This window comes from Vespula vulgaris, chromosome 11 (assembly GCF_905475345.1).
Source record: "Vespula vulgaris chromosome 11, iyVesVulg1.1, whole genome shotgun sequence".
Classification (NCBI taxonomy): Eukaryota; Metazoa; Arthropoda; class Insecta; order Hymenoptera; family Vespidae; genus Vespula; species Vespula vulgaris.
The window spans coordinates 1,555,810-1,575,397 of record NC_066596.1 but is presented as its reverse complement, the minus strand read 5'-3'; the positions used below and the strand labels follow the sequence as shown (position 1 = coordinate 1,575,397).

General features: G+C 28.1%; 1 protein-coding gene and 1 long non-coding RNA gene across 15 annotated transcripts in view; one reads left to right on the top strand and one right to left on the bottom strand.

The window, feature by feature from the left end:
- LOC127067625 (uncharacterized) overlaps positions 1-19,588 on the bottom strand; it is a 46,143-nt gene that overhangs the window by 11,453 nt on the left and 15,102 nt on the right. For 4 of the 9 annotated variants that reach the window (XR_007782683.1, XR_007782684.1, XR_007782685.1 and 1 more), the window contains one exon: positions 8,704-9,115. This is a non-coding gene — a long non-coding RNA (uncharacterized LOC127067625). Of the gene's footprint in view, positions 1-1,312; positions 1,783-3,560; positions 3,813-8,703; positions 9,116-19,588 lie in introns of those variants that run through there. The other 5 variants (XR_007782681.1, XR_007782682.1, XR_007782679.1 and 2 more) reach the window with 3 other exon arrangements.
- The window catches only part of LOC127067616 (GATA-binding factor A-like), a 72,295-nt gene continuing 70,380 nt past the window's right edge, over positions 17,674-19,588 (top strand). Inside the window, exons 1-2 of one of the 6 annotated variants that reach the window (XM_051002779.1) lie at positions 17,674-17,801; positions 18,603-19,134. The gene's annotated coding sequence lies outside the window, so the exon portion shown is untranslated. Of the gene's footprint in view, positions 19,135-19,588 lie in introns of all 6 variants that reach the window. The other 5 variants (XM_051002780.1, XM_051002781.1, XM_051002777.1 and 2 more) reach the window with 5 other exon arrangements.

Here is a 19,588-nt window from a genome sequence, read left to right as displayed (position 1 = left end):
GTCCGTAGTCCTGTGTTCGCGATATTTCACGGCCGAGGCATCGGGGTGTATGTTAACGTCACGTAACGGCCTTTCGATCGTGCGAGCCCACGAGAATGGCCCGTAAGAGGAACTCGAGAGAGTGGCCGCACCTCCCGACCACCTCCTCACTTTCTTCCATCTTTCTCTCTCTTTCTTTCTTTCTTTCTGTCTATCTTTCTCTCTCTTTCTTTCTTTCTGTCTATCTTTCTCTCTCTCTTTCTTTCTTTCTGTCTATCTTTCTCTCTCTTTCTTTCTTTCTGTCTATCTTTCTCTCTCTTTCTTTCTTTCTGTCTTTCTTTGTCTTTCTCTTTCTTTCTGTCTTTCTTTGTCTTTCTCTTTCTTTCTGTCTTTCTTTGTCTTTCTCTTTCTTTTTGTCTTTCTTTCTCTCTCTTTCTTTCTGTCTCTCTTTTTGTTGCCCCTATCTGTCTTCTTTCTTATTTTCATCTTTGCTCTTTCTCCTTCCTTGTCGTCTTTGTTGTTGCTGCTGATTTAAAAAAGAAGGAAAAAAGAAAAAATAATGTGGATTTTCATAAGCTCCGTATTTGGAATTCTTCTTTATTTTGCGTTAATATTTCATTTGATTGATTATATTTATTTATTATTATTATTTTTTTTCTTTTTTTATCGAAATGGAGAGATGTGCGTGTATGATGTGACGTGAATGTAACTCGGTTATGTTATTAGGAATATTTTCTTTTTTTTTTTTTAATTAGTTTTCAATATTTTATATGTACAAATATATGTTCAATATTTTATTCGTACTTCGTTAATACTGTTATTTATATATTATTATTATTATTATCATTATCATTATTTGTATAATATATTATTATTTTGTTTATAAATAAATTATTAGTATGTTATTGCAGATATATAGATAGATTGAATTATAAATATATTAAATAGATAAATAAGTTCAATTATTATCTTAATATATTTCTTTACGTGTATATATATATATATATATATATATATATATATATATGTCACTTATTACATATTAACAAAATATTGTAAAATTTGTTCAATAAATTATTATTATTATCATCATCATCATCATCATCATCATTATCATATATTATAAAAATATATAGATAGAATTAAATACGATTAATATATATATATATATCATTATATATAAATAAATTATTATCACATAACTTAACCCATTCTTAACAAATATTATATCAGTATATAACCACATAAACTCTATAAAATTTATACGACTAATAAACTTAAATCTTCATAAAAAAAAAAAAAAAGAAAACGAAACGAAACAAAAAATCAAAAACAACCAGACAAAATAGAATTTATTAACATTTTTAACGATGAGAACGAGATGGGATTGGTATTTGAATAAGATTTAGATTCCCTGATTGGTCGCAAAGTCAATTAGTCCCTTTTTAAACCTATTTTAACATTGACTACGTTACTTTCGAGTTTATGCATGGCTCATGTCGTTTTGGCTCCTTTCTTTCTTTGTGGATCGCGACTCGTTCGCCCACAGAATCATCTTCGAGGATCTTTGATCTTGAACTTCGTCGTGTGAGTCTGCATAGTCTTCTCTCTCTCTCTCTCTCTGTCTTTCTATCTATCTATCTGTCCCTCTCTCTCTCTCTCTTTAAGTGTGTACATGTGTGTCCATATATGCATGCACAACCCGGTTTCCAGGAAGAGGGAAGAGCATCGTAGCATTGACGATTAGATTAGAGAAATATCTCTGGCAGTTTCCAGCTCGTGATTCTTTCAAAATCGTCCTGTCTTTTCGGAGAAAAGGAAAAGAAGAAAAATAAGAAGAAGAAGAAGAAGGAGGAGGAGGAGAATAAAAGAAAAACGAAAAATAAAAAGGATGAAAAGAGTTAGAAAGAAAGAACGAACGAACGAAAAGAAAAAGGAAAGAAAAATTTTTTGAAGAAGAAATTGCACGAGATTAGTTAGATCTAAAAATTTGTAAATCTTTCATGGATTTTGAAATTTTGGACTTAAAACAATATATATTTTATTGTTATTAATATATTCTTACGAAAAGTATTTTGCTTTCTTTCTTTTTTTACGACAAATATTTTAAATAATAATAATAATAATGAAAGTGATAAATTATTATTGTAATTATTATAATAATTATATCGAACGATCGATTGTTATTATAATAATTCGTAATAATCTATTATATCATGATATTATAATCAGAGTAATTAATAATTGAAATGAATAGTAATATATCAATATTAATTTATTATGAATGTAATAATAACAATATATATTGATTATTATATTTAATAAAATATTATGACATCTTGTTAATATTTATTTCGTTTATTTATTTTATTAAAAATATTATCATATACGATTGGTTTGCAATGACAACGGGTCGTGAATTTAAAATCTTACGTCGAATTAAAATCGATTATTAACGTTAAAAATATTTTTCATATAATCGATACTCGACAAATTAATTTATTATATGGTATTAGAAAATACAAAAAATTAATTCTATTCATAATTTGTATTTTATAATCAACCATGTATAATATATATTTGTAATCAATACTACGTCTGATTAATTAATAGAAAATAGAAAAAAATATTTTTCATTTGAATTTATATTATATACATATTAGTATGATTGTCTCGCAAAGCGACGAATCGGAATGCAAGATCGACAAGCGTTAACGATCATGTTAGTAGAGATACTATAGTATATTCGATGGGTCCCGCTTGCGATGTTTCTGATCACGTATGCGTGTTTCTCGAGAACTCGCGTGTTCGAAGCTCTCGCTTGAACATCGGTAACAAGAAGTTCAAATCTTTTCTTTCTGTCTTTCCAATCTAACTTAAAAGCTCTTAACATTAAAATTAATCGTGATATAACAACGTATAATAATGCTTAGTAAGTACGTTTATCTATATTTTTTTATACTATTCATTTTTTTTCTATATTTTTTGTTATCCATAATAAACAATATTATATCATTTATATGATATCCTACTTGCGATTAAGATATATTTTCTGTAGTAACTTAATTTATTTATGTGTGTATATATATATATATATATATATATTGATTTACGAATATATAAAAATATTTTTTCTTTGTTGCAATGTATGGTGATATTTTTAGTAATGATAATTGAGTAGAATTAATTGCACGTGTTTGTTAATATCCTCCATCTTTATAACATGTATATATATATATATATATATATATATATATATATATATATATAGTATATTTTATAATGTATGATTATATTAATTTATAATAATATAATAATGATAGATAATATATAAAATTATATATATGTATAAATGTAAATAAATATTAACGTAATAATTAAATAGAATCATTAATATAATAATTAAAATGATTGCAATAAAATTTAACAATTATTTAAATAAAAAAAAATATATATACATATATACAATCATATTTATACAAGATAAATACAACGAATATAATTTTTTTATAAAGAAGAAAGAAAAGAAAGATAAAAAAGAAAAAAAGAAAAATAGAAAAATATTGAAACGAATAGAGAAATAAGAAAATGGTGGAATAGAAGGACAGGAAAAAGGGTGAGCACCCTTCGTCGAAGCTACACCCTCCAATTTTTTCCAACGGCGCCACGCCTGTCTTCGGTTACTTAACGCTGAGTTGCAGCGACCATATTTTATCCGAAACATATATTATCTCGAAGAGATAATGAAGGTATTACCGATGCTCTTTCAGCTAATCGATCGGCTCTAATTAACGAAGGTGCACTCGGTTAAGCTATTAACGAACTTCGGAGAACTGTGAAAGAAAGAAAGAGAGAGAGAGAGAGAGAGAGAGAGAGAGAGAGAGAGAGAGAGAGATAATAGTGAATAATAAATTATTCTCGACATGTTACATAATCTTATATATATATCTTTTTTTTCTCCATTATTATTGTATTTACGACCAACATATATTTTTATATCAAAAAATTTTAATCAAAAGTTAGTTGTATATAGGTTTATGTGTGGAGTTTCTCAAAATTTATTTCGTTTATTTAATAATTAAATATGAAAGTTTCGAGATTATTTTGATCATCGTATTTATCATAGGTACTTCATTAATTATATTTATATTTATTTTAATAGACGTATAATATATAGTTTAATAATTATAATACAGAATTATATTAGACAGATCGATAATTAATTACAAGATTTGTAACATCTGGATTATTAGAGATTTAATATCAATTTTATTCATTCGTGGAAAATTGTCAATTTAAAATCGTTTAAAATGCTCACACACGAATGTATTCCCATTATTTCATTATCGCGAATCATTTATTAGAACAAAGTATTAATAATTTTGTAAATAGAAATGGAATAAAACTAAATCAATCTTTTTGTATAAACATTGTAATAAAAAGAATGGAAAGTTTGATTCTCAATTTCTTAGAAAATAATTCATCTAAATTGTCAAAGATTAAAATCTTGACATAATCGATAATTATACATACTAATTATCAAATTTAAATATTAAATCAATCATTTGAATTGTTATCATCGAACTCTATGATACGTAGAAACAATATTAAATTCTTAAATTGTTAAATTTAAACATCTTTAACTGTTCAAATTAAAACGTAGTGTAAAAAAATGATAAATCAATGATGTGTAATTAAATTATTCGATTGTTATCATTAACTTCAAAAATAAAAAGATCGAATAAAAACCATGTTTTACATATAAAAATCAATGATATATAACGAGATCATTTAAACAATGATTTATAATTGGATCGTGCAAGATAAAAAAAGAACATGTACGATTCGATGAATATTCGATTCTTTCAAATTTCAACTTAACTACTTCGAGAATGGTATTTTTTAAAATGGAAAAAGAAAATAAAGATTTATTTTCTTGTTTGATTATCAAGTAAAATAAATTATTATCAAAGCTATCATTATGTCTAACGTCGTTCGTTTTCTATTTTATGAAGTTTCTTATTCTCATTTGTTTCACATAGAATAATTTTAATCGCAGAAAAAGAAGAAAAAAGAAGAAGAAGAAGAAGAAGAAGAATAAAAAAGAAAACCAAACATACGCACCACATATCAATATCATCGAACGGATCAAACATACAGATCCGTTCTAATTCGAATTAAAACCGTACAGCATTGCGAATGATTGAAAAATCGTATCGAAAGGAAATAAATAAATAAAGAAATAAATAAATAAATAAAAGAAAAGAAAAGAAAAAGAGCGAATAATAAGAAAGAAAAAGAAAGAGAAAGAGAAAGAGAAAACAGAAAAACCAAGAAACAAAATCAACAAGATGGCGAGGCAAGAAAGGAGAAACCGAAAAGAAAGAAAGAAGAAAAAAGAGAAAAAGAAAAAGAAAAAGAAAAAGAAAAAGAAAAAGAAAAGAAGAAGAAGAAGAAGAAGAAAAGAAGAGGAGGAGGAAAAGAGAAAAAGGAAAAATAAAAAAATAATGAATATTTCTAAGAGCGAGTTAATTGGCGGCGACGATCTTCGTTGGGCATGCAAGAAAGACAAAAAGGAAGCAAGAAACCAAGAGAGCAAGAAAGCAAGAAAGAAATATAACAACAACAAAAAATAAATAAATAAACAAACAAATAAAAAAAAAAAAGAAAAAAAAGAAAGAGAAAGAGAAAGAGTGAGAATGAGAATGAGAATGAGAAGAAGGTTTTCGAAAAACAAAAGCGAATGGTGGACCCTAATGCAAACAAGAGGGTCGCCTTTTCCTGGAAGCAGTTGGTCTCTCTTCTCGAAGGAGATAATTTTCGTCCTGGAACAGCAGGACTACGTCGTGCAGGAGGAGACTAAAGTCCTCGAAGCCCACCTCCTCACGCTCGTGAGATTCACTCCTCCTCTTTCCTCTCTGTCTTCGTTCGTTCGTTCGTTCCACCTCCTCCATCTTCTCTCTCTCTCTCTCTCTTTCTCTCTCTCTTTCTCTCTGTTTCTTTCTCTCTCTCTTTTCATCTTTTTCTATCTCTCCTCGTTCTCCTTGGAGAATCGCATTCCACGAGACGAGAACGCTAATGGACGACGAACGAACGAACGAACGAACGAAAGAACGAAAGGGTACGAGGAGTACGTGGAAATTATCCACCCTCTCTTTCTATCTCTCTATCTTTCTCTTTCTCTTTCTCTTTTACCCCTTCTCTTATTTATATTTATTTTGTTCTTCGTTGGTTATTTTTACATTTTTTTTTCTTTCTTCGTTTTTCTCTTTCTTTCTTTCTCTCTTTCTTTATTTCTTTCTTTCTTTCTTTCTTTCTTATCCACCCCCTCCCTCGTTTTTCCCTTTCCTTTTTATTTTATTTATTTTCTTTTTCTTTTTCTTTTTCTTTTTTTGAGGAGGTAGGACTCTTCAAGACGACAAGAAGAAACTCGGTACTCGACGAAAAATTCGCTAACGATTCGACAGTCGACGAGATTTTTTTTTATAATATCTGATTTTTTTTTTTTTTTTTTTTTTTAATATTTTTCTTTCTCTTCTTTTTATATCGAGATTCTTCTCTCTTGGTTTTTTCAAATTTCTATAGTAATTTAGAGCGATTTTTTTGGCATACTTTCTCGTTTTCCTATATGTTGTTACGTTTTTTTTTTTCTTTCTATATTCTTTATTATCGATCTTTTTAAAACGTCGAGTAATTAGTTCGCAAATTTTTATTAAAATTGATAACTTATATACGCACCAATATGTTCTTACGAATTTCCTTATGACGAAATATTTAAAAAATAATTTGTAATATCGTTTCGAAAGGGAGGATACTGATGATTTATTTATTTATATTTTTTAAATGAATTTTATAACGATGAATATTTTTTAAAGGATTTCTAATATACAGATAAATTAAATTTTGCAAGGAAAAGAATTTTTCAATATTTTTTATGGATTTCAATCTATCGTAACGTACGAATTGTATTTAAGAAAAGAGAACGGTATATTCATGTTGAAAATTTCATAATCAAACATTGACAAAATCATTTCAATTTTGATTATTCTCCATTAACACGAGCGTATTTTTCAATCTGTTTAACTATATAAAATTATATAATTATCAGTTACATGATATAATTACATAAAAAGAAGTCAAGCAATTCGTATTAATAAAGCAATATATACGAATCAAAATTATTTGCAAGAAGTGAAAATCGAAATTTGTCTTTTTTCTATCATATATATATACAGTTAAATATATACAGAAAAAAAAGGAAAAAGAAAAAAAAAAGAAAGAAAGGAGAAACAAAAATCCACGAATTTATAAACAAAATTTTAAGTAAGAACTATGCACCGTCCAAAATCCAAAGACAATTTTATTGCAATCATTAAAAAGGATTGAAGCAAAAAAAAAAAAAAAAGGAAGCAAAAACTGTTGATAAAAACGAGAAAAAGAAAAAGAAAGAAAGATAATATTAAGAAGGAATAAAATGATAAGATGTCATTAAAACGTAATTATAGGATGATCGGTCGTTTTTTTAAAGAGATTCTTCGTGAAAAGGATAACCGTAAAGGAGGAAGAGAAAGGGGGAGGGTGGTCCAGAGATCGTCTCGCGACGATAGTCGGTAGCCGAGATCGTGTTTGGATAATGTACAAATCTCTGCGTTGCCACGAAACAGCTCCATTACATCGTGCTTTTGTCATTCTCCAAAGCTTCTATCGACTTAACAAGAAAAGAGAGAGAGAGAGAGAGAGAGAGAGAGAGAGAGAGAGGATTATAACTATGTTTATTATATCAAAACTAATTCCAAAAACTATAATGACTCTACTGATAAGAAATAAAATCTAAACTATCATAATTATATATGTATATATGTATGTATGTATGTATGTATATAAGTAGTTGTTATTATAGAAATTATATAAATAAATTTCTATGAAATTTGATGTATTTGTGAATAAATCATAGTTATATTTAATTATTATAATTTACACTAAAAAAGATGAAGTACTTTTCTTGTTGTAAATAAATTATATAAATAAATTACTATGAAATATGACAATGTGTGTATTGATGTATCATAGTTATATTTCATTATTAGAATTTATAATAAAAAGGATGAAGTATTCTTTTTATTATAAATAAATTATATAAATACATTACTATGAGATATGACGATGTGTGTGTCAATACATTCTAATCATATTTAATTTTTATGTTCAATAATAATAATAATAAAAAAAAAGAGAGATTAAATACTTTTTACTATAAGAATTACATAAAAAAATACAATTACATATGAAACAGATGGTTAATAATAATTTATATCATAGTTAAATTTAATTATTATATTTAATAATACGTATTTAAATAAAAAAAAAACTTGTAAGAAATTAATTCATCGTTCATCGACAAAGCGTTGAACAAATACAATAAATAAAAACTGCTTAAACTATTGATTCTTTCGTAAAATTTCCGATAGATATAACATATAATTAAATCAAACATTAATTCATTAAAATATAAAATAAATATCAAACATAATCAATAATAAATAATAACAAATTTAATAAAGCTCGATCAATTAATACTTCTCTAAAATTTCTAATAAATATAACATATAACATAAAATATATATAAATCTTGTACAAATGATTTTGAATTTCTACAAATAATCATATATCTTATAATATCAACTTTTACTTTTGCCGAAAAAAAAAGTCATCCTATTTCTTTCTTTCCCACAATTTATTCATACGCTATATATATTCTATATACTTCAATATTAATTTAAAAAAAAAAAAAAAAACAAACAAAATTTAAAGCAACTCCATTGTAATCTAATGCAATTAGAAAACTTTAGAAAAAAAAAAGAAGTAAGAGAATAAAAAAGGAACAGATAAAAGGGTATTCGTTTATACATAATAAGTAAGTATATAATACTCACATGAATTTCAATTTAACGAAAAGAGGACACTCGCACTCGAAATGAAATTTTTTATGGTTGAAAATTGAAGAAGCCTCGATCAGGTAGCTCGACTTTCATGGTTAAATACGTTGGGATGGTAAAGTTGAGAATGTGCAAGCTCGTTTTTCCAAGTTTCCTTATCGGGATAAATCCGCTGCGACGGTCTCATAAAACTCGAACGTCTAACATAAGAAGAAGATGAAAGTCTTTCTGTGTTTTGTAGATGAAGATACGAAGGTTATTTCGAACGTTTTCTTTTTTTTTTCTTTTTTGCCCTTTTTCTTTTCCTTTTTTGTTTTCTTCTCATCATAAGTATCAATTTTCAGATATTTTTCCACCTTTTCCTTTTCTTTTTCTATAATATATATAATATATTTAAATATAAATATATTGTAATAAATATTTAATAAAATAATTATAATGTATATTTGTAATAGAATTCTTTCGAATTGATTCGTATCTCTTTTAATGTATCGTATAAATTATCATTTAAGTTTCATTGAATATCACAGCTTTTGTTAAATTTAAATGAAACTTGTAAAATTTTCCAACTTTTGTGTATAAAACTGTTGTATATATTTGTATTCTCTATATAGTATTATATTAAAGAGAGAAAGAAAGAGATTAACGAAAGACAAAGAGAAATATTTTCGTTTTTTCATTCATTTATTCGTTTCAATCATTCAATCATTTTTGAAATATATTCGTTTCAATCATTTTTTTAACATGTATTCTTTTCTTAATAATTCTTTTTTCTTAACAATTTCAAAAGTATATATTAGTAAAATTGCATAAATATATACGTATTTATAAGTCTCAAAAATACTTCTTCTAATAAATAAATACACTCACAACATATACATATATACGTTTTAAGAAATAATAATGATTCTATTGATTAACGAAAAATTAATAATAAATAAAAATAAATATGAACACGATGAAATAGACGAGACGAGAAATTATCAAAAAATTTCATAAACCATAACGAAGTTCGCAAATCTTTTATTTCATCTACAAGAGAGAAAAAATAAATAAATAAATAAATAAAAAATAAATAAAACAAAAACAAAAAAAAAGAAACAACGAACAAAAACAATGTTAAACAATATTAAAACTAATGATTGATAATGACTTGAAATTATACCACTATGAGTAACATTGCTAAAGTCAGGAGAATTCATATAGAAACGCGAACAAATTCTCCATATTAATTTTCAATTGAAAATTAATCCAGTAAAATCCTTCGCGAAAAATTTTATGTTTAGTGTAAGAGAAAAGAAAAGAAAAGAAAAGAAAAGAAAAGAAAAGAAAAGGAAAGAAAAGAAAAAAAAAAAAAAGAAAAGAAAGGAGCCGAACCTTTGTCTTATCTTTTACAGGAAATCAAACGACGTTTCCAGGTAAGAACCATTCTGGACTTCATTCTCCTTTCAACATTTTCCGAATGGAAAATGTACTTATCATTTCATCTATTCAACTGACCAATAAGAGAGAAAGAGAGAGAAAGATAGAAAAACTTTTACGTAAATGAAAGAGGAAGAAGAGAGAGAGAGAGAGAAAGAGAGAGAGAATCCCTCTGCGAAAACACTTCCGTTTTCCTAAAGATAACTATCAACGAACATGAGGCTTTTATCTACCTATATTGCCATATTTCCGGTTCTATTTCTGTTTCTATTTCTATTTTTATTTCTTTTTCTTTCTTTTTCTTTTTTTTTTTCTTGTTTTTTTTCTCCTTTTTTTTTTGAGAGAGAGAGCAGGCGAAAATGGAAAAGAATAATCAAATGTCGAAGTTAGATATATAAGTTTGAAGTTATGTATTAGAAAGAGAGAGAGAGAGAGGGAGAGAATGAAATTTATTTAAGTGAATATAAATATTGAATAAAAGATTAGAAGAATATCAAAAGATCGTAGTTACGTATTAATTTTGTTCTTGTTTAAAGAAAATAGATATATTTTTTGTTCACACACACACACACACATATATATATATATATATACTTTTCATTAAAAATAATATTAATATAAATGTCTATATAAATATTATTTTTATCAAATATAAATTTGTATTAATAAAAATAATGTTGATTAGTAACATTTATGTTAATACTAATTTATATTATCTATATCAATATTAATTAATCTTTCTTCTTTATTAATATAAATTATTATTATCTATATTAATATTAATTTATATTTCTAGTAAGAAAAAAAATTTGTATTATTTGTATAATTATCAATTAATAACAATATAATATATATATATATATAATTGTTTGATATAAATATAAAAATTGCAATCGATCTAACAAAATGGGAAGTCAAAATAAATTATAAAAACAAATTAGGATAATTGTGACAATAAATATAAATAAGTAAATATATATATGTACACATGTATTCTATATTAATATGGAAAATTTCTATTAGAAATTATATGATCTATAAAAAGAAAATAAATATTATATACCGATACACTCATAAATACACACACAGGCACACACTTAAGCTATACTTTTTATTACACATATGTACACACACGCGTGCAAACCTAAGTACTTAGAATTAGCTTAAGAGGATTGAGTTTCAATGTTCGACTCTGTTTGGAAAGATAGATTTATGACCTTTGTGGGAAAGTTTGTCAATAAAAACGAATGGTGATGGTAATGTAAAGAAAAAAAAAGAAAAGAGACAGTAAAAGAGACAGGGACAGAAAGAGAGACAAAGACAAATGGTCATAACGTTCCTTGCAGATGACGATCAATGACAGATTGCACTTTCAGTTAGGGCTCCATTACATCAGAGTGCATAAAAATTAAGAATTTTATATATCATTTAGGTATGTACTTATCTAATGAGACTCGTTATCTTTTGGATCATTACTTTTTGTATTTTATTACATCACTCTTCCATATTTCTCTCTCTCTCTCTCTCTCTCTCTCTCTCTCTCTCTCTCTCTCTCTTTCTCTGTCTCTCTCTATTATGAACTCATAAAAAAAAAAAAACAGAAAAAAATTTTTTTTTTTAATTTATAATCTCATTTATAATCGTTCAATAAGTACTTCGAAAGTTAAATACTTCGTATAACAACATCGAACGTTTAATTCTGAATTTCTTTCACTTTAATTTCGATTAGAAAAATATTATACTAACTTATTGTATAAAATGTTACAGAATAGTAATAATCAAATAATCATGTCATATATTGAGCTACGTTATAAATTGAGATTATATTTATTGTATTATTTTTGCAAAGAAAAAGTTCCTTTTCTTTTCTTTTCTTTTCTTTTCTTTTCTTTTTGTTTTTGTAGAATATTTCTCTACGTTAATATAAAAGATACGTTGATGATAAATAAACGAAGGAAGGGGAAGAAAATGAAAAGAAGAAATCGAAGATTATGATGATATTTAAAAAATATAAAGGAATAAAAGAGCTTCGATTATCTTACTTATAAAATTATTATCTTGTGTGTATACCTGTGCGTATACATTTATTAATATAACAAAATAAAATAATGAAAAATCTAATAACATTGTACAAACGTCGATCGATTAATACAAACAAACACACACACAGACGCATCTATATCCATCACATAATATAAAAATAATAATAAAAATAAAACAGTAAGAATTTTCCGATGACAAGAAAAACGCGTAAAATTTGAATATAGTTGGGACAGTTCGAAAATATATTCATATACACATATCTCGTTGTATTTTTTGATAAGAACAAAAAAAGAAAAAATATATATATATATACATTGAGAAACGTGTAAAGTTTGGTAAGATAATGTCACTTCAGCCTTAATTGGATTGGAATAATAACGATCTCTGTGATCAAAGGGGGATGGTGGTGAAACGGGGTTGGTTCGATCTGAACGAAAGGCAAGAAACTTCTTTAACATGAACGAGCGAATGAAACGAGTATTTGTCTGTGTGCGTGTATGTTTGCATGTGCATGTATTCGTATATATTTCTTTCTTTGTGAACATCCTTACATCCATAATTGCATAAAGCCTTAGCCGCCCCAGTTGATTAATGCAATCGTTGATAGGGAAAATCAGAATATAGAGTAGGAATATACATTATCCTAGTGTATTCAAGAGAGAGAAAGAGAGAGAGAGAGAGAGAGAGAGAGAGAGAGAGAGAGAGAGAGAGAGAGAAAGAAAGAGTCACGAGTTAACTTTTGCAAAAGAATTACGATAAAGCTCTGTGATTACTTGTACCAGAGACTACGTGGATTCTATTGATCAAATATAAATCATGATTTATATATATGTATGTATGTATGTATATATATATATTTTTTATATATATATTTTTTTCATTCGAATTAAATTAATTTGCAAAAATATATTCGAAGAATTAATTTAGGATAATAAAACATAGAAATAATGTTATTAAGATATTTCGCGAAATTTTTCTATTTATTAAAATATTATTAATAATTTGTAATAATTTTGAATATTATATATATATATATTTCTTTTTCATTCGAATTAAATTAATTTGCAAAAATACATTCGAAGTATAATAAAACACGATAATGATACACATGGAGTAAGACACGTACATTGAAAATATGTTCGAATTAAAATAAAAACACACATATATACATATTAAAAATATGAATATAATTTATGTATGTAAGTATCATATGCGAATCATTTTTGCAATCTATTTGTTTATGTATTTAATTTAATTTTGACGGATTAGAAATATATATAAAAATTTTTTAACTATATATATATATATGTGTGTAAACAATTATAAAATAATCGGAAACACTGATCATATTTTCACTGATCATGTTTCTCTTCATCTTGTATACACGGTATATCTCAAAATTTATCATTCCACTTATCCGTTTTATAACTTTTGAAATAACGAAAAAAAAACATACAGTAAAAGAGAAATGATAATTCAATAAATCGTTCATTAATCAATATCAAACAAGTGTCCACTTTTACTGTGATGACAGTACCGAGATTTTATCCGGAGTTTCTTGTCGCATGTACGACTATTTCATCTCGAATGTTTTGCTTTGGAAATCATACAGTCTTACTAGCTTATTGATTTACACTTTTGACTTTAGATAATATCAAGAAGAAAAAGATTCGAAGCTATCAAATCTATTTTACGAGATACTCTCGTTATATATAATCGATATATTCTTCATGATATGAATCAAAATTAAAATTGGAAGTAAATATTTTAACAAATACTTTTTTTTCATTCGAACTGAATTAGTTCGCTAAATCAATTCGGAGAATTGATTTAGTATAATGAAATACGAAAATAATGTTCTTCAAATAGTTCAGCAAAGTTCCTCAATGTTTTTTTTTTTTTTCATTATTAAAATCTCATTAATATTATAATAATTTTAATAAATTTTACAAATATAAAATAGAGATTTTTTCTCTCTCTCTCTCTCTCTCTCTCTCGCTATACATACATAGATACATACATACATATGTATATATATATATATATATATATATATATATAAATTATATTTATATAAAATTATCTTATTTCATTTAAATTACTTTAGAGAATTTACCATACTACCTACTTACTATCTACTTAGTAGCACATTTCTCTAATAAAACGAATAGGTAATATATATCCGCAGACCTTTTCTATCTCCTTTAAGTTATCAAACATGAAAGACGAGTATGATAGCAATGCGTTAGATCCTCAAATACAATCTTGATCTCGATTTCCAATTACGTTACTACGATTCGTGGACACATTGTCCGATCGGAACGACCGTTTATCTCACGTTCGACGATAAAAAAAATCAACTTTACAAGCCACCACGTTGATTTCTCGACGGTGGGAACGGGAAATCGAATTAAAAAATTATATTTTATAATGCAATAAAATAAAATAAAACGAAATAAGACAAAATAAATTAAAAAAAAAAAAATAAATAAAAAATAAAAAAAGAAAGAAACGAACTCGAAGAAAAACGATAGAAAAGAAAACGAAACGAAATAAAAACATTAAAAATAAATAAATAATAAAGAAGTAAACGTAAAACTACTACGTAGTTATTTGTAAATGTAAGTCTCGATAAACATACAGAGAAACGAGTCCCTCGTAAGTCTAATCGGGTCGCAATTAACGTTCGAGTTTCCAATTAACGAAGTCGAAGTCGATCGTGATTTTTTTTTCGTTTTATTTTATTTTTTATTTATTTATTTTTTTTTTTTCTTGAAAAAATACCTCGTGGGTGCGCGCAAACGTATTCAGAAACGCCTTCAATGGACTCGATTATCTACTGGCGGATGTTTTAATTACGATATAGACATTTTTTTCTTCTGACGTAAGAAGGTTATTTATAATTAATCGCTGCGAATGATTATATACGAGGTACGAGGTAAGTAAGTACGCATTTACGAACTTTTATCGGACGCCATTTTCTTTCAAAGCTGAATGACTCAAATCCGCCATTTTAATATAGCTATATAGTTGAGATTTTCGGATTATTGTCGGCCATATTTTCCATGTTTTCACATGGACTAATTAATTAGATACTATAGATAACAAATTGTTTAAAAAAAAAACGATCTTCAAAAAGCTACTAATATTTAATCTATTAGAATTCGATCAGTATATTTAAATACGAGTACGATCGATATTTATAATAAAATGTTAATAGAGTCAATTAATACGATAAAAGTTCAACCATGAGTTATTTATACCGATGAAAATAATTATAAATATATATATATATATATATATATATATATATATATATATATATATATATATACGATCGTTTGTTCTAGAGAAATAATATCTGTTATTAATCAATAAATATACTAATCAAATAAATGCAATCGTCTTCACGATATTGTTGACGAACGATAAATAAATCTGAATTAAAGATAAAACCTTTCAATTTAACTGATATACATACTTTTTCTTGTCTTCGATCCATTAAAAATTTTATCGCAGATAAATAAACTCATTGCTCGTTTATCAATGGACTGAACAAAGATACGAAACGATTGTTTCTTCCTTAAAAAAAAAAAAAAAAAAAAAAAAAGGAGAAAACGAGTTAAAAGAAAAAGAAAAGTAGGATTAAAAATTCGAATTTCGTATTTACTTGCTACTTAATAATTTATTGATCAGAAAATCGATCGCTCTAAATATAAAACCTTTTACCCTATGAAAGTTCGCCGTTTACGAATTTTCCCCCAAGGAATTTTTTGTTACGATTGATCACCATGTTCAAAATAATGTAAAGAAAATTCAAAAGACCGAACAAGACTGATAGAAAAAGAGAGAGAGAGAGAAAGAAAGAAAGAAAGAAAGAAAGAAAGAAAGAGAAAGAGAAAGTCTCACGAAAGGGCTGATGTTAACAAAGGGGAAACGTCGCGATTGCTCTTAATGCCAGATTACAGTAGACACACTAGAGAAAAGGGAGAAAGAAAGAAAGAAACAAAGAAACAAAGAAACAAAGAAAGAAAGAAAGAAAGAAAGAAAAATAAATAAAGAAAGATAGAAGAAAAGAAAAGGTGAGACACACAACACAGCAAGAGAGAGAGAGAGGGAGAAAATAAAGAAAGGGTGAAAGGAGATATGAGAAAGGGAAGGAACACAAGGGGAGTCCATAAGTCAGTGTATACGAGGCGGCACGGATAGCCTGAGATATCCACTGAGGAACGATCCTGTGTGGTTTATCCTGGGGCGATCTGGTCGGATATTATAGGTCGGTAAATGTGGAAGGGAGAAAAGGTTGAAATAAAGCGAATAAAAGAGAGAAAGAGAGAAAGAGAGAGAGAGAGAGAGAGAGAAAGAGAGATAGATTTAATCCGAGCGAAAAAGGCTTTGGTGAAAATTCAGTTTGTTGCTTTCTGTAACGTAGTAGTAGTAGTAGTAGTAGTAGTACTACTACTACTATCACTCTATTAGACTAGAATATTAATGTAGTAATAGTAGCATAGTAGTAGTAGTAGTAGTAGTAGTAGAGGGCGGCGTCAAACTCGATAGTTGGTATCGTCCTCTCCTTGAATTTCAACTAAAGCCAACACAAACGGAAAGCCCGTTGACCACTCTCTATCTTCGAATTCATTCCGAGTCGAACGCGGGGGCGTTGAGAACTCCGCCTCCGACCATTTACCAAGAGCTTCGGATAGTCGCACCAGCCCGCCTTCTTTCGCGTTAGTTGGATATAACTAACCCATACACAGAGATATGGGAACATATACCAACACACACACATATATATATACAGATATATACACATGCCGCATACAGTAAAGATCGAAACGAACACAACCAAGTTAGAAAAGTCAGTGTGAGAAACCACTTTTAGTTGTGTACCACCTCCAATAACCACGTCGTGGGTTACCACGTTAACGTCCCTCTCTCTCTCTCTCTCTCTCTCTCCCCCTTTGTTTCTTTTTCTCTTTCTCTCTTCCACCATACAGCACACTACTTCGACTCTTCGCCATATCTCCTTCGTACACTCGGCTATACTCGGTTAAATTCGTTTCGATTCGGGTAGAATTCTCCTGCCTCCAACAGCCTATTCCTGCCTCCTTTATACTCCAGCCTTCTTCTTTGGGTCTACCTCTACTTACCTACCTCTTTCTAACCACCGCCTTTCTCTCTTTCTCTCTCTCTCTCTCTCTCTTTCTCCCTCTTTCCCTCCACGATAATCGTCTACCATCTCTTTCTCTCATATCTTTTACGTTCTCACTCTTCTTCTCAAGAGCGCCGGACTGCGGAGTGCCACGAGAGAGAGAGGTGACTGTCCAGGACAGTTTCTGAGCCGCAGTCATCGACTGCACCACGTCCTGCGCTGCTCTGCTGCTATACTCTGCTGCTTGTGGTGCTGCTGTTGGTGCTCTGGTACTGCTGCTGTTACCGATCATCCTCTTCTTGCTACTACTACTACTACTACTACTGTTGCTGCTACTGCTGATTCTGGTGCTGATGATCTTGCTGATTCTACCGCAACATTGTTGTTGTTAACTCTTTACAACATCGTCATCGTCATCGTCATTGTCATCATCATCGTCATCGTCATCATCTTCGTTCGTTCGTTCGTTCGTTCGTTAAGAATAACGAATTTTCTGTTGTTGTTGTTACCTGTTGTTGCTGCTGCTGTTGTTGTTATCGTTGTTGTTTGTTACTGTTGTTATTGTTATTGTTATTACTGTTACTGCTGCTGCTGGTGATACCACCAACGCTGCTGCTGCTGCTGCCATTGCTACTGTTGTTATTGTTATTGTTATTGTTGTTGTTGCTGTTGTTATTGTTCTTGTTGTTGATATTACCATTGTTACTTCGTTTGTTTGTTTCTTTCTCTTTCCATCTCTCTCTCTCTCTCTCTCTCTCTCTCTCTCTCTCTCTCTCTCTCTCTCTCTCTCTCTCTCTCTCTCTCTCTCTCTCTGTCTCTCTCTCTCTCTTTCATTTTTCTTCCACGCTCGATCCATTCTTTATATATTTTTGTTAATCTCGATCTTACTTTATTCGTGATTAATATCGATTATAAAGAGAGAGAGAGAGAGAGAGAAAAGACGAAGGGAGAGGAAGAGTGAATTTGTTAAAGAACGATGGACATAATGTTGGATATCATGTGATCTTTTTTAATTGACGACGTTTAACGGTGTTATTGTCCGGTTTTTATATTCGTGAGTGTACGAAAAGAAAAGGACCCAGTGATTTCGACGATTGGCAAAAGATACGATTGATTTTTGTGAAGGTATGTGATCGTTGTGACAAACTGTTTATATCGAAAGAGACTTTCAACGATTGGCCAGCTATCACCAGATGAAAAAGTTGTAATTCTTTTGGAATTCTACTTCTTTCGATTGAAAGTTATACAAAGGACAAACTTTGAAAAACTCTGTGCTTCTCAAATCCCGGAAACTGGACAGTTCTTTCAACGAAAAAAAAAAAAAGAAAAAGAAAAAAAGAAAACGAAATGATTTGATTAAACGAACCAAATCACGAACCAGTGTTGTTATTAATTTGTTTTTGAAGAAGAACAGTGGACAAAAATCATAGGCCTAAATCTTATTTGTGAAAAGGATATTTGTGAAAACGATAAGAAGAATTTATTATTATTTTCATCATAATTTCTATCGATCGCCGATCATCGATAGATCAACGATCATCGGAAACTTATCGAATCTTTGGACTGGACTGGACGAGAATGCAGAGTTCCGACTGATTACACGTAAGTCATTATCATTATCAATTAGTATTCTATCTCCAAGCAATTTTATTTTAATATCAACTTTATTATAGATTCATTTTCCATACGTGAATTTCGTCACGTTCGATGACAAATTGCAATCTATAAATAGATAAAAATAACTAGGGAAATTATTTTTTTCTCCTTCTTAATTTTTATTTCTTATTTTTTTTTTCTCAAGCTTAACACCGATATTACATTTATTTTTCTATGACTTATGAATTATTCATACTCGATTATTTCGACTTATGATTTATTTCTCGTCACGTCGAAATATGAGCTAATAATATTAACTTTCGAACGATTAAAGTGATACGATTTTTAAGCTATGACATTAAAATGATTGAAAAAAAAAGTAGATAGATAGATAGATAAATAAATAAATAAATAAATAGTTTCTTTGTATCGACTTTTATAATTAGAAAAATGTGAAAAA